We start from the raw sequence: 17,240 nt of genomic DNA, 5'->3' as shown, positions 1-17,240 counted from the left end.
GAGGTGATTGATGAGTAGATGGAGTTGGGGGTAGGAGGAAAGAGTTTGATTTGCGAAAGAGGCATGAAGGTGATGAGTGTGGATCTTTTCTTTCTATTAACATTTGATTTCCACCTCCATCCTTTACTGCCCAAGTTTTAGACATGTTGAGTAATGAAGTTATGTGGATGAGTTCACATTTAAATTTACATGAAAGACTTATTTTCCTGCATTCTGTTGGCTGAAACCCTATGTAGAACGAGCTATTTATTATAGATTTTGAGCACTTTTCACTCCTTCATTGAAGGATGTTTTATTTAAACATTTTTATTTAAAAATTTTAAAATTTAGACATATGGCATGATAACAGGCCCTTTTGGCCCTCAATCCTGTGCCATCCAATTGACCTATACCCTGGTACGATTTTGAATGGTGGGAGAAAACCCACGCAGACACAGGGAGAATGTTCAAACTCCTTACAGACGGCATGGGATAAGATCAATGTGTGATTGCATTGTTCCTCTTCCCAGATCATTCTATAGTTATTTCTATTCATCTTCTTTGTTCATCTGTCCCATCATAATGTCACTGTACCTGTAAACCATATTCTTTGTCTGGCTCTGAAACAGAAGTCCTTAGACAATGAAGTAGTGCAATACAGTTTAAATACATATTACATAAGCAATGGTAAAGAATTTTAAAGAGCAATGATGTTTTAAGAATGATATGTGTAGATCTCAGTGAATAAGTTGTCACCAAATATAAGACTTACTTCTCGCTGATTATGCTATCTTTGTAGAATGGAGTAAACATCATGGTAAATGTGGCATTTAACTATTTGCTCCTGGAGTCTAAACTAATCCCAACTTCACCAGAAGTTCACAATGATGACTTTCAGTTTGAAAATGTTTTTTCCTAGGTATTGAATCTTACAGGAGTCCTGACAGGATAAAAGTAAGTGCTCTGAATTCACAGCATGCCTGCTTTTCCATTCAAGTAAGTCAGCCTAAATCAACCAACTCCTTTTCTACTCACTAGGTTGTGTCTGTCTACTTGAAAAGTACATGTGAATAAAGCATGTGAGGACATAATCGGCTCCATTGTTCATGGAGTGTGTTGAGAAACATTGGCAAGTTTTGTACATGACTCTTGGCAATTGTGGGGAGGATCTTTTATTGCAGAAAACACAAATGTCTAGGAAGGCCAGGAAAGGAAAAAAACTCATTGAAAATCAGAAGAGTGAAGGTAAAAATCAGATCTCTCAAAATGAACAAAATGATACTGAAGTAGAGAAGAGCTTTAATTTATTTATGCTATGAGAAGGGGAAATAACGTATTGGTTGAACATTCCATGATAAAAACAAGTATTCTGAGTTATTATACATCCACTCTTCAAGATGCAAACTTTTTTTTATATTTACTGCTTTTGCTCAACAGCGGTTATTGATAGGAAATATTGCTTCTTTCAATAATGTAGTAATGTCAATGAATCTGATTCACTCCACTGACTAATGTGGCACATAGCAGACACTGCAATTGGCAGCATCTATTTTAGGATTTGAATGCCATTGTCCTGAAATTAATCTGTACCTCAGTGATAGAAAAATTCCTGGCAGCTCCACAACTTAAGGGAGAATTCATGCAAGTAGGTGGGCAGTTGAAATGTTCTGTGAAACTTAATCTTGACCAATCCTGCTGTATTTTTAAATTAACTTGCTTAATGGAGCAAGTAAATTTCAGTAAAAAATGTTGCCCACCCCTTATCCCTCATCTTCACTAACTTTCACTCCTTTATCTCCTCCCAACCTCGACCTGAGTTCTGCGAACCGTTCCTCAGGGCCGTTGGTATCAGGGTCCTGGTTTTTAATATCCTCGATTTTGCTCACTGGCCAGTAGGCACATTTGTTGGCTTGGACAAGAAATTGACAGGAGTTGGAACCTTTTTGGCTACATGCTTCCAAAGCTCAGTACCTGCCTTGAATACCACCAGCTGTCCCTCAGGAAGGAATTAGATTCTTTGACAGATGCATTCTCTTTGGCTTGGCTTCGCGGACGAAGATTTATGGAGGGGGTAAAAAGTCCACGTCAGCTGCAGGCTCGTTTGTGGCTGACAAGTCCGATGCGGGACAGGCAGACACGGTTGCAGCGGTTGCAGGGGAATATTGGTTGGTTGGGGTTGGGTGTTGGGTTTTTCCTCCTTTGCCTTTTGTCAGTGAGGTGGGCTCTGCGGTCTTCTTCAAAGGAGGTTGCTGCCCGCCAAACTGTGAGGCGCCAAGATGCACGGTTTGAGGCGTTATCAGCCCACTGGCGGTGGTCAATGTGGCAGGCACCAAGAGATTTCTTTAGGCAGTCCTTGTACCTTTTCTTTGGTGCACCTCTGTCACGGTGGCCAGTGGAGAGCTCGCCATATAACACGATCTTGGGATCGTGTTACAGATGCATTAGAATCACTAAAACCTACAGCTCCTATTATGTTTGTAATATTTTGCATATCATTCCACCTGTTATGATTTTTGCCTCTATTCCATTTGATTTTGATGTTATCAGTACACTATGTGACTAGACATATCTTCATTTTAGTAAATACATTATCTTCAACAGTTTTAAAAAAACCTGCTTGTCAAGTATAATTGTCAGATGAATACCTTTAACTGCTGCCAGATATTTAGTTGTTGCATTGGATAGAATTTCTCTGGTGTTTGGTATGATATTATTGGATTAATTCTCAGCCATCTTACAAAACGGTAAAAAATGCAACAGTGAGATGTTGATAGTTTGGAATTTCAATGATAAATGTATATTTCTGGAGTATAAAATAGCCACTTTTTTCAATTAATAAACTGTTCTGTGGCTAATGAGTAAATGTGATATTTAACAACATTGTTTGCTTTCATTATTGCACTTAAATGAACAAAATAAGGAATAATGTGCTTTTATAATGTTACTGTATTTCAATGTATGCATTTAATAGGTATAGAAACTAGTAAATGGAAAAGGCAATATTCCCTTATTTTAAATCTTTAGTGGCAAATATACTCTTCCTTTAGTGTGTGTATGTGATTTATTTATGTAATAAAAGGAATCTGAACTTTCTGGAAAAAATAATCATGCTTGCATGAAATTATATTAACATTTAATATAATCCTCCTTGGAATCTCACAAAGTAGAATTTCTGATTATTATTTTCAAACAATTTTTGTAAGTTTTGGATCTTCCAAGTTTTTTGTGCCAGCTTTTGCACATTTGTAATCTGCACCACAAGATGAACATATATACAATGGGTTTTTTTTCAAATCACACGTGGTATAAGGAAAACAATGTAAGAGTTTATTATTTGGCTTTAATTGCCCAAAGGAAAGTGGTACTGGGGTCACCTACTTGAACTGCTGTGATTTGTGTGGTGGTTTTATTGTTAGTGTTAGGGGTTTCTCCATGATGATTACATTTACTCTTCAGATGAAGTTGACGCTCACTCATTTGTAAGGGTTGTAATCTAACTTTTGGTCATTTAAATTTCCATATAAACATCTTGTGTTCAGTCAGAGATTACAATATCTTGAGACATGAGACCACTTTATTTAATATGTCAGTGCCGTTCTAAAATAACAAATATTCTAGTGCTGCTAAACATGACCTCATCTATTAGAAAGCCCACCCTAATGTTTACAAATGACTTGGACAGAGATTTGGACAAGAGTCTAAATTGGCTGTTTGGCTCCGCTTTAATTAAATTGCTACTTAAAATGGTCAAAGACTATGTTTAAATCTTGGTTCACTGTTTTACAGTGGCTATCATGCACTACAATGTATCGACAACTTCCCTTTGAGCAAACTGGGTTGAAATTGGGCCAAGTGACAAGTGAAAAGCATTCTGATTTTTAGAGTGAAATCTCTTGGGTTAAATCCAATGAAACCCAGAAATATGGCAGACTATACTGTAGATTATGGTGATCCAAACAGACATAGGCCTTGATGAAGAATTACGATCTAAAATGTCAATTCTTTTTCTCCCACTAATGCTGTTCAAACCATTGAGTTCCTCCAGCAGACTTTGTTTGCTCCAGATTTCAACACCTGCATTCTGTGTCTCTAGCAAATACTTAACACAAGACACATTTACCCATTTCTCATGTAGATTTTGCAGCTATTTCAGTTTTTATTCTCAAAAAAGGTACTATTTTTAGGCATTGAAATCTAAGTAAAGAAGAATGTATTTAGAATAATGTACACAATTGTATTGTTACTTGAAAACACCAAATTCAGTCCTTACATCAAGAACTGAGATCTCAAATCACTGAAGCACAGGTGAGTTAGCAATTGTTTTAATCACAGTGAAAGGTATGGAGATATGACCATGTCTCAGCTCTAAAGGCAGCTGTGGTTGATGTTTCCATTATGGTCTTCGAAGGGGAAATGCACTGTCCACAGAAGGCCAACAACAATTAAAGTGAAGACAGACCAATGCTCTGTTCTTTCACATACCTCAAAAATAAATGGTGTGATGCAGTTGACTATTGTCTTACCTCAGAGCAGAACAGTATTGTTAAGATTCATAGGTGTTTTTAGGTTTATTCTGATATTTAAATCCTATCTTTTCACTGGTATTTCCAATTGGGTTAGCTATTTCTTCCAGTGATAAATCTCTCAAATGCACAGTGCAAACCCCAACATTCTTAAAAACAGTTCTGATTCCATCTACAAAACAACCAGATTTTAATAATACTTTCTCCTGAGCCATGTTATTTTAAGAACTCAAATGGTAATTTATAACCTCTTGTGATCGCAAACAAAACTCAGGTATGCCTGGAAGATTTTGCATGTCGGGGTCAGGTTTGTGGTTATTCTCAGTGACTAGGCCTCAGGATCCTGACAACCTACTGGTGCTGAATTCTACCACATCTGATGGTTTGTTTCTTGTCTTATTTTGCAAGATTGTGACGCGTGCAGCTCACAGTTAAGTCCCTATATCCGGTGTGGTCTTCGATTGATGCAAATCCTCACTTTGAAGACACCAATGGTGTTTTTTCCATGACTGCCCTTGTTCTTATATTACTCTAATTTGTACGTCCTATTACAAGCTCCTTTTCATTTAGTGACTGTCTCTTTAAGGGATAATACAGGCTACAAACATTCACAGCTTGTGGTGAGACTGAATGGCACCATTAAGTAGAGTCATTACCCAGGGCTGGTGCTCCAGAAGAAGACAAAAGAACAATGGTTGTTTATCCAGGAAACCAGATGGGACATGTGTTTGGGGCACTTTAAGAAACAGGATTCATTAATTGACCACCAGCCATCTAATGAACACAAGAAATGGATAATTCAGATGATTCTCCCTGTCCATGGAATTATTGAACCACTGTCTCTTTGATTGACTATTATCTGGGTAAAGGAAACAGGTGAATTCCTGCATTGATTCATGACCATTGTGATGGTCATTTCGAATGACCCAGACCTGAGTTTTGGAAGCATTGTGGAAGTCACATGTTTAATTTCCCCTACACATAGAAAAGGGGAGTTGTGACAGCCATTCGTATGAAAGGACATATTTTTTGGAAAATTTTATTTATAAGTTTTGCAAGATACATACATACAAAACAATCTAACAAAAAAAACCCTAAATCCCTATAATCCCCCTCTCCCACCACCCCCTCCCCACCCCTGTCAGAGCTGAAAAACAAATATATTGGGTATTTAATAGTTGCTGCTTGGTGTCCCAACTCTTTACTTCACAAACAAAACATTTACTTTATATCTATATATTTATAGAACAAAGTACCTGTCTGGTTGTAAACACTTAAAATTTCTGTGCCTATATACAATGTATATTCATTATCATTAAATAAAAGTCTAAGATTGTTAGTTTTGTAATCAAAGAGTGAAGAGGAATGAGGTGAGGGTGAGTACGAGGAGTGAGGTCACATTGCAATCAATCTCATTGAATTGATGAACAGCCTTGACGAAATACATGGTCTGTTCCAGATTCCACATTCAAGAGTATATTGTTTGTCTTGCTTTGCTTTCTCTCTCCTTAATGACTCGAGCATGACAAACTCTGAGGGGCTTGCCTACTTAGTACCCATATTTAGGAGCAATTGATTTGTGCAAAAGCCCTTAACTCAAGATATTATTTAAACGACAAGATAATATTGTTTTAATACCAAATTCTTTTTTTTTTATTTTTTAAATTTTTTTATTTTTCACACCATAAATCACATTAGCCATGATATACACTATTTCTTTTTCACACATATACAGTGACTTTTTCTCCCCTCCCCTTCCTCCCAAGCCACCCCCCCACCCCCCCCCACTCATCCATTTTAGGTATACAATCTAGGTTGCATTAAGCCAGTCAGACAATGTTGTCATTCAACAAAAATACACCAGAAATTCTACTGAGTCCATTCTTTTCTTTCCTTCTCCTTCCATCAACTTAAGTAATGTTTGTCCCCGGTAGGTTTTCGCTATTGTATTTAATGTAAGGCTCCTATACTTGTTCGAATATTTCAATATTATTTCTTAACCTATATGTTATTTTTTCTAATGGAATACATTTATTCATTTAAATTTAGTAGTTTCTTCCTTTTAATTTGGTTATGTATTCCATTAATATTTAAAGTCATATAGTTCAGCGTAGCCCTTTTATATTTTGTTTATCTTCTCTTTCCGTTTTTCCATCATTACCTTTCCTCCTTTTCCATTTCTGTTTTCTTATTTTCAACTCTTTATAAGACAACATTCCTACAACATCCAACATTTTCCTTATTCTCCTATTTCTATCTTATTTATCCCCAATCTCCCCTTCCCCTCCTGAGTTGTCCTTTATCCCTTGTCGGACAACCACATCTCCCCTCTCCATTTGGATTTGCGAATCCACTCGCAAGCGTCAACTGATTTTGCAGTGACCACTATTTCCCCCCACCCCGCCCCCCCAGAAAAGATTTCACTTTTCATATGTCACAAAGGTCACTCTTTTAATTCCCTCCTTATTCTCTCTATTCCATTACCTTCCCTTATTAATTCTTGTCTATACTATCTATATTTTCCTCTAAGTACAGATACATTCACGTATGCACATTGTCTCTATTCACTCTTATACCTCTTTACCCGCATACATATCAATCGTGATAATTTTTACTCTCATTACCCGTCTTCATCCCTCAGTCTATTTTTGTCTTTACCCACATACATATCAATCGTGATCATTTTTACTCTCATTACCCGTCTTCCTCCCTCAGTCTATTTTTGTAATTGTTCTGCAAATTTTCGTGCTTCTTCTGGATCCGAGAATAGTCTGTTTTGTTGTCCTGGAATAAATATTTTCAATACCGCTGGATGCTTTAGTATAAATTTATACCCTTTCTTCCATAAAATCACCTTTGCTGTATTGAACTCTTTTCTCTTCTTTAGGAGTTCAAAACTTATATCTGGATAAATGAAGATTTTTTGCCCTTTATACTCCAGTGGTTTGTTGCCCTCTCTTACTTTTTCCATTGTCTTCTCCAGTACCTTTTCTCTTGTAGTATATCTTAGGAATTTTACTACAATAGATCTTGGTTTTTGTTGTGGTTGTGGTTTAGAGGCCAATACTCTATGTGCCCTTTCTATTTCCATTTCTTGCTGTAGTTCTGGACATCCTAGGGTCTTAGGGATCCACTCTTTTATAAACTCCCTCATATTCTTGCCTTCTTCATCTTCCTTAAGGCCCACTATCTTTATGTTATTTCTTCTGTTATGGTTTTCCATTGTATCTATTTTTTGAGCTAGTAGTTCTTGTGTCTCTTTAGTTTTTTTATTAGATTCCTCCAATTTCTTTTTTAAGTCTTCTACCTCCATTTCTGCTGCTACTGCCCGCTCTTCCATCTTGTCCATTTTCTTTCCCATTTCTGTTAAGGTCATCTCCATTTTATTTATTTTCTCTTCTGTGTTGTTTATTCTTTTTCTTAAATCCTTAAATTCCTGTGTTTGCCATTCTTTAAATGACTCCATGTATCCTTTAATAAGAGCAAGTATATCCTTTACCTTGCCTTTCTTTTCTTCTTCTATTTCACTGTACTCTTCCTCTTCCTCTTCTTCTTCCTCTGGGTTGACCATCTGTTGTTTCTTTGGTGCCCTTTCCTCCTCTTCTTTCTTGTTTCTATTGTCTTCTGTGGTCTCTTCTTGCTGCAGGTGTTCTGCAGCTGTCGTTGCCGGCTGTGGAGATCGACTCCCCAGCTGGTCCCCCCTCCCGTCGGTGTGTTTTTTTTCATGCGCGGTTGCGCACTTTTACTCGGCTCTGCGAGCCATTTTTGTAGTCCATTATTTACCGACCTGAGGGAGCGGGTTTCTCTCCGCAGCGGGCCTCTTCGGACAGGTAAGGCCTTCACCTTTTTCCTCCTTTGTCTTCTCTTCCTCTCTTCTTACCGTTGCTTTCGATTTTTCTTTTTTTGTCGCCATCTTCTTTCCACCTTTATACTCACTTTTCTGTAACTTATATTTCTGTGCCTTTGTGTTTTCCTTTGTTTTTCCCGACTTTTCTGGAGAGGGCTGGAGTTCACCGTCCGGCCACTACTCCATCACGTGACTCCTCCTTTTAATACCAAATTCTTGTAGTAAAGTTAAACAAGACTTGTAGCAACAGCTAGTAGAATCAATTGGCTGCTAATCTATAGGTGGAGGATAATCAGCACTGATGTGAGGTTAAGAAATGATATTACTAGAAAAGTTGCTATGTACTATAATTAAATGAGCATTACACACTGACTTTTGCTACAATCTACCAACATGATGCATTTCCATGGGCATTAGCTCTGCTTGTGCTAAGCCAGTGGTTTTCAAACCTTACTTTCCACTCATATACCATCTTAAGTAATCCCTATGCCATAGGTTCTCTGTGATTAGTAAAGGATTACTAATCCTCAACATTCATTGGAGCGCTTTCATCCCTAACGTCGAAGTACTCGAGATGGCAGAGGTCGACAGCATCGAGTCCACGCTGCTGAAGAGCCAGCTGCGCTGGGTGGGTCACGTCTCCAGAATGGAGGACCATCGCCTTCCCAAGATCGTGTTATATGGCGAGCTCTCCACTGGCCACCATGACAGAGGTGCACCAAAGAAAAGGTACAAGGACTGCCTAAAGAAATCTCTTGGTGCCTGCCACATTGACCACCGCCAGTGGGCTGATATCGCCTCAAACCGTGCATCTTGGTGCCTCACAGTTTGGCGGGCAGCAACCTCCTTTGAAGAAGACCGCAGAGCCCACCTCACTGACAAAAGGCAAAGGAGGAAAAACCCAACACCCAACCCCAACCAACCAATTTTCCCCTGCAACCGTGTCTGCCTGTCCCGCATCGGACTTGTCAGCCACAAACGAGCCTGCAGCTGACGTGGACATTTACCCCCTCCTTAAATCTTCGTCCGCGAAGCCAAGCCAAAGAAAAAGTTTGAAAATCACAGTTTTAATTGTACTTAATTGACTCGTTATGTGCACGGTTCCATAACTCCAAAGGAAATGGGCCAATGACAATTTTTCTCAAGCAAAATATTTTAGTAACAATTGAGTCGAGAGCAGTGGTTCTCAACCTTTTTTTCCCCTTCCACATACCACCTTAAGCAATCCCTTACTAATCACAGAGCATTTATGGCATAGGAATTGCTTAAAGTGGTACGTGAGAGGAGAAAAAAATAGTTTGAAAGCCACTGTAAGCCTTTATCGATATGTGCTAGCCTAACTTTTGTCACTAATGTTCATGTGACATCTGATGCCATAATGGAACCAATTCATTACCAAACCCTATACTACAGAACAGAATTTCAGGGGCATGTTTTTTCTTCAAAATAATAACGGTAACAATTTTCAAAATCAAAAAATCCTTTGATCCAAATTGTATTGAAATACAGCTGATAATGAAAATCAATTTCAATGATTAAAATTGATTGCTAGACAGCAGGGGAGAATGGACAGCTAAAAACAGGAAATGAGATTCTGTTTGCACGTAGAGAACACTGTGTTGATATACTCCAGACAAGTAACTGGGAAGCAATCACTAAGCAATGAAAAAAGTGCACTAAAATATGCAATCCACTATTCAGAATTAAACAGAAGGTTTATAGTAGGGGTCATTCTTGACATGGTCTCATGGCGTGTCTGTAATAAAAATGAAACCCAGAAGCTGGAACAGAGGTCATGACTTATCTTGGTGAGTAAATAGTAAAATGGAAAAGGAATAAGGGATTCATCGAGAAATAGAAACAAATAGCGGAGTGAAACAAAACTCCTTGTTATATTCCTTGAATTACATCTAAACATGATTAATTTGTCTGCAATTGTTTTCTGCAGTAGTTGTCAGCCAACACTGCTCAGCTAAGATTTGGATTGAATTGCCTGAGGCAGAATTCTGCATTCCTGCCCTTTGAATGTTAAGCAATAATGAAAATAATCTAGTTGTTGTAAAATTCTGAAATATTCATTCATTATTAATTTATCTTAATGGAAATATCTGTAACATGAGATCAATTTGTTGATGCCATGATATATTTGAATATTTTTTCTGCATAATCTACAATATTGTGACTATTGGATGAGGTTGATATTAGAATATTACTGAATCAAGAAATGCTGAAATATAAAATAAAAAGAAAATGCTTGAAACAAGTACAGTATGTTTCCGATTATCCGAAAACCAGTTAACGAAAATCTGTTATCCAAATTTTTTTTTCCAACGGCAACATGACATCACAAATTGTGGGGCTCTGATGCACTGTTAGCACCAGTTTGATAACAACAGAGCTCAGAATTAGCTGGGAAGACAGGCACTGAACAGCTGGATGCCTGCTCAGAGAAGCAGGCTGGAATCTCGAGCCATTAGTGAGCGATTAGAGGAAGTCGGCGGGTCAGGTTGTTCTTGTTTCAGGTAACTCCTTCCCCTCTCTTTCCATTTCTTCTTTACCCTCCATTGTACATGGTCCCAGAGTCGGTGTCAGAACAAACCTAATTGAGGGGCATTAGGTTAACGGGGGTGGGGTTCTGATTTTACAGTGGCATCAGATGGGTGGGTGTCGGGGGTGGTGGCAGTGTCGGACTGTTTATCCCATTATTGTTCAAACTTACCATCATCCATCACCTCAGGGTTTTCCTAATATCCTTACCCTCCACTTTTCCAATCTTCTTTTGGCCCACATCTTCCATCCATTTTGCCCCCACAGACCTTGGGCGCAGATGTCCACACCTACCTATAAAGATACAAAAAGTACAACCAAGCTACACAGTACAACTTAAACAAACTTTATCAAATAACATTAGCGGGAATGAGCAGTCTGTAGTGTTGAGTAGACAAGGTCACCTCACTAAAGGCACTTACAGGTGGCCAAAATACCCTGATGAAAAGCCGTATATTCTACCCCTATGTGGCTGTCAGGAGAACCCGGCCAGGAAGATCACTTACCTAACCCTTCTCCTGTAGGGAAAATCTCCGGCTCCGAGAATCCCCCGTTGCACCTGAAAGTGGCAGTGGGACTACGGCCACAGACCATAGGAGCCGGTGTTCGCTTGGATGCAGCTCTCCTTCAGCCAGCATGTTCAGATGACAGAAAGGCGTCTTTTCCGCGACCACCTGAATTTCCCAGCTGCACTCCCCCAGCCACATCTGCCAGCGCATTATATGCATCCGAGCACCTGAAAGCAGCTTAAGACTGTTTGGTCTCATTCAAATAATCCAGTCAAGGGTTACATTATTTAAGGACCATTCTCACATACAAATTAGAGAATTATCTCTTTGAAAGTATTGTTACAAGTTAAGGCATTGCAGTCAGTATTTGTACATTTCTAAAGACAGGAAAATGGTTACCATCAATTGGCTTTTTACATGTACATGTTATAATTAAGATATTAATTTGAGGCATATACAATGGAGGAGTCTGGAAGCTGCTTGCAATATACAGTGCTCAGTTTGCCTTAATCTGTCATTCATTAACATTTGCAAATGCCAGCTGTCCAGTCTCTTGGAGTCAGCCCATAAGGCATTTAGCATCTTTGTGTTAAAGGTATTATGTAGTCTCGAGCCTGGGGTGGGTGCTGTGATTACCTTGAAATGTTTTTATAGGGCAGAAGAGATCATTGATTCTAATTTCCTGCCTGGTATGTCGCTTGGCTTAAAATTTGTCACTTCTTCCAGTCTTTTCTCTGGGAGCCTCTGACTTCATTTCTGTAAGAGGAAAATCTGTGCTGGTTTTCTCATAATTGATATTCCTAGGTAGACAACAGACTCGCCAAGGCAAATAGCGCCTTTGGAAGACTACACAAAAGAGTCTGGAAAAATAACCAACTGAAAAACCTCACAAAGATTAGCGTATACAGAGCCGTTGTCATACCCACACTCCTGTTCTGCTCCGAATCATGGGTCCTCTACCGGCATCACCTACGGCTCCTAGAATGCTTTCACCAGCGTTGTCTCCGTTCCATCCTCAACATTCATTGGAGCGACTTCATCTCCAATATCGAAGTACTCGAGATGGCAGAGGCCAACAGCATTGAATCCACACTGCTGAAGATCAAACTGTGCTGGGTAGGTCACGTCTCCAGAATGGAGGACCATCGCCTTCCCAAGATCGTGTTATATGGTGAGCTCTCCACTGGCCACCGAGACAGAGGTGCACTAAAGAAGAGGTACAAGGACTGCCTAAAGAAATCTCTTGGTGCCTGCCACATTGACCACTGCCAGTGGGCTGATCTCGCCTCAAACCGTGCATCTTGGCGCCTCACAGTTCGGTGGGCAGCAACCTCTTTTGAAGAAGACCGCAGGGCCCACCTCACTGACAAAAGACAAAGGAGGAAAAACCCAACACCCAACCCCAACCAACCAATTTTCCCTTGCAACCGCTGCAACCGTGTCTGCCTGTCCCGCATCGGACTTGTCAGCCACAGACGAGCCTGCAGCTGACGTGGACATTACCCCTCCATAAATTTTCGTCTGCGAAGCCAAGCCAAAGAAGAAAGAAAGAAGAATAAACACAACCTTCTACACACCCAGAACTTAAGTAAATTTTAAAAAATTAAAAAGAAAGCTATCTTCGGCATTTTCTCCCTTTCCTTATTCCAGGCATCCCTCTGACCTTCCAAATATTCCACCTTGTCTTCCACCTCTTTTATCATCCACACTAGCAACCCTCCCCATTAAATCCACCATAGTCCTTTTTATTTCTCCCATTTCTTTCGGAAGTTCCCTTAATAGTTTTCAGTCTGGCCTCTGAGGCCTCCACAATCACCTCCACGACGGCCCTGATATTCTCCCTTAGAGGCCGTTACCCATTGCGACAATGGGCCATTCCTCCCACTGTTCTCCTCCTCTGTCTCACTGACGCTCTCCCCCAACACCGCTCACCGAGCTCTCCATTTGCCTCTTCTTCTCTCCCGCTGTCTGCGGGTGTCCGCCTGGGCTGCAGGTCGGACCGATCTCCTGATGCCACCTGCAACAGTGCTCCTGCCCAATACTGTCAGCCCTCATTCTCCCATATCTCCAGTGGCCTGACTGACAATGCTGCTGATGTGGCCACCACTTTCACCGCCGATACTACTGCTGCCACCGCAGTCTTCGCTGCTGTCACCAATGCTGTTGCTGTTGCCGATATGGCCATTACCGCTGTCTTTGCTTTTGCTGCCTCCACGACATCCCACGGTCCCCATCACCACTCTCAGGCTCTGCACTGTCCACCCAATTCAACATTGGACGGTTCTCCTTAGAAGGTGAGCTTCCTGTGACATCCTCCTGTGGTGGTCTCGAGTAGGCTCCGCTGACCTCCTCATCGCATGGTCCCTATGTCCTGGGACTGCCTCAGGTCTACACTTTTATTGCAGGTTTCTTGTCTTTCTTCCTTCTTCGTCTGCTGGATTCTCTCTGGACTTCTCTTTAGTCTTCTGAGCTCTGGGATTCTGTTCTTTCTCGCCGTCCACCATCATGTGACCCCCATTGGAGTGGTATTTGTCCACAGTCATGGGTGCACAGGGAATGAGTACACAGCCTTTTTGTGACCTGGTGTTGATGACAGTAGGTGCTGTCATTAATCGTGTGACCTGCAGAACAGGAAGTCATGATCCCATTGTGTGTGGGAGTGGGGCTGAGATCACATAGTCTGGGGATGAATTAATTTGGCACTATTGTGTTGAAAGTATAACTATAGTCAATGAATGTTGTCCAGATGTTCCAGGGCAGAATGTAGTGACAGGGAGATGGTGTCTGCCACAGACCTATTGTAATGATAGGTGAATTGGAGTGAGCCAAGACTGGCTTGGGAGGTTGTGTGTTATTGTGAGTCATGAACAGCCTCTCAAAGTACTTCACGACGCCGGCAGTCATTTAGTCCCTTCACTATGTTCTGCTTTGAGAGTGGGATGACAGCGGCCTCCTCAAATCAGGTAGGTAACTCAACTCTTCTTTCATTAGGGAGAGTTGGGATATCTGTGAATTCTCCTACCAGCTGGTCTGCAAAGGCTTTATGAGATATCTAGGGATTCTGTCTGAATCAGTTGCTTTCTGCGGGTTCCCTCTCCTGCATCTGATCTAATGTCTGAGGGTTTTTCACATTGAGTGCAGGTATGCCTGAGGTTCATGTGTTGTATGTTGCTGGTTCACTAGCCTCCCGGTTGAAGCAAACGTAGAATGCATTGATCTGGATGGGGATGGATGGACTTCTTTTTGCTTTTCTGCCTGGTTTCATTTTATAGGCCACAATGGCATTTATGTACTGCCACAAGCATCGGATAGCCATGAGGTTTGTCTGGCTCTCGTGTTTGGTTCTGTACCGTCTCTTGACAACTTTATGAAGATCATCCCTGCATTTTTTTTTATTTGGGGCGGGGTCATCCAACTTGAATGTCTTAGACCTGGCCTTCAGTAATAATCAAGTCAAAATTACAATAATGCAAGGGTTGTTACTATCTCCTAGTTTAATGAATTACAATGTTGGAAAATCAGCTTAACAGCTCTGAAGCAAAGTATGTCAAGGTACAGTTGCTGCAGGTATGCCTTATTACATGTATCTTTGTTTTACCCAATTGAATTAGTTTTTAAGTATCAGTATACTCTTACACCAACCCATGATAGCTCTTGTTCATTAAACATTATAATGGAATTTTATTAAACTTGTGATTTTACAAGTTTTTTTTTTCAAACTTTTATTGAAATATTATTGGTAAACATACAAAATACATTTCACAACAAAATTTATATATATATGAAAATAAAGAGAAAAAAAATAAAACCCCAACCCCCTTCCCACCCCTTCAACCAGCTCTCTTAAGGAGAGCCAAAGAAATATATATGAAAAAAAACTAAAATAAAATAAATCAAAGTACCTCTAAATGCATATATTCCAAATATAATGACCACTTATTAGCAAAAAAAGAATTATCATGCAAAACACAAGTAATTTTATCCATAACAATACAAGCTTTCATTTCATTATGCCATCACATTATACTAATCACTGTATTATCCTTCCATGTACTTGCTATACATTTTCAAGCTATGGACAACGCTAAATGTATAAATGCAATTTGAAAGTTATCCAACCCCAATCCCTGTAAAGGAATCACATAACCCAATAAAAAAACAGATGGATCTAATGGTAACAACCTTCGTATTGACCTATTTCTTTATTGAATGTAGACTATAAAATAATAGCTAAATTGTTAGCAAATCAGCTTGCTAAATATTTACCTAAATTGATACATGTAGATCAAACAGGTTTTATTAAAAATAGACATGCTTCGGATAATATTCTTTGACTAATTAGTTTGACCAATGCATACCGACGGCAGCCCAACCATCCAATGGTGGTTGCACTTGATGCGGAAAAAGCTTTTGATAGGGTTGAATGGAATTTTTTATTTAAGGTCCTGGAAAAGTTTAAATTTGGCCCTTTTTTTATTGGCTGGGTTAAAGCTTTATCTACAAACCTGACTGCTTGGGTGGTGACAAATGGACAAATTTCATCATCATTTAAATTAACACATTCTACGCGACAGGGTTGTACATTGTCACCAGCCCGTTAGCTCAATTAGTACAACAAAATGAGCAGATACAAGGGATGAGAGTTTTGGATGAAGAGTATAAGATTAATTTATTTGCAGATGATGTTTTGATATACTTAACAAATCCGGAACAATCTTTGCAGCATTTACAGGAATGTTTATTAGAGTATGGATCATTATCTGGGTATAAAGTTAATTGGGATAAAAGTGAAATTTTACCGGTAGGTGATGGAGATTATTCAGTTTATAAAAATGTTATTAATTTGAAATGGACAGATAAAATTAATTATTTAGGAATATTTGTGAATACTGAGTATTGATCTTTATATAAATTAAATTATGTTTCATTGTTGGAAAAGATAAAAGCAGACTTAATTAAGTGGAAAGACTTGAATTGGCCAGGTTAATTGTATTAAAATCAATATTTTCCACGTATTCAATATTTGTTTCAATCAATACTGTGTTTTCTTTCAAGGAACTTTTTCCAGGATTTAAATAAAGCTACTAGGGAATTTTTATGGAAAGGTAAATTACCAAGGGTAGCATTAGATAAGCTTAATTGGAAGTACACATTAAGCGGATTGCAATTACTTCATTTTCAGAATTATTATGAGGCAGCCCAACTTAAATTTATTAGTGGTTTGATGGATTTGGATCAATCTCCAAGTTGGGCTAAAGTTGAGATGGCATGTATTTCTGAAACTGCAGTACATCAATTCATATTTTGGAGGAATATAGATTTATCACGGGAGTATAATGTGCCGATATTAAAACATCTATTGATATTATGGATCAAAAGGTAAATTATCTATTTTAACGGCATTGTATAATAATCAGCTTATTCCTTTATCATTGTTTAAGTCATTTAAAGAACTGGGATTTTCATGGTATAAAAATATTACAGGACTGTTTTGTAGAAGGTCAATTTTTTTTACTCAATTGAAAGAGTATTTTGATATTGCTGAAGCTTCTTTATTTGTTTATTATCAACTTCGGTAACTGGTAAAAAATGTATGGTAGAGAGATGGTCTTACCTGTATTGTTGGAGTTTGAGTCTTTGATTTCTTCTATGCCTAAAAAGGGTTAAATTTCTGTTATGTATCAAGTATTACAAGATAATATGGACAAGTCGGAATGGGAGAAATCTAACTTTAAATGGGAAAATGATTTAACTTTTGTTTTTCCTGAAGATTACTGGATGGATATATGTCATGATAGTGTTACTAGATTGACAGATGCACGATATGGAATGGTT

Source organism: Narcine bancroftii, chromosome 7 (assembly GCF_036971445.1).
Source record: "Narcine bancroftii isolate sNarBan1 chromosome 7, sNarBan1.hap1, whole genome shotgun sequence".
Taxonomy (NCBI): domain Eukaryota; kingdom Metazoa; phylum Chordata; class Chondrichthyes; order Torpediniformes; family Narcinidae; genus Narcine; species Narcine bancroftii.
Note: the sequence above shows the minus strand (reverse complement) of the source record.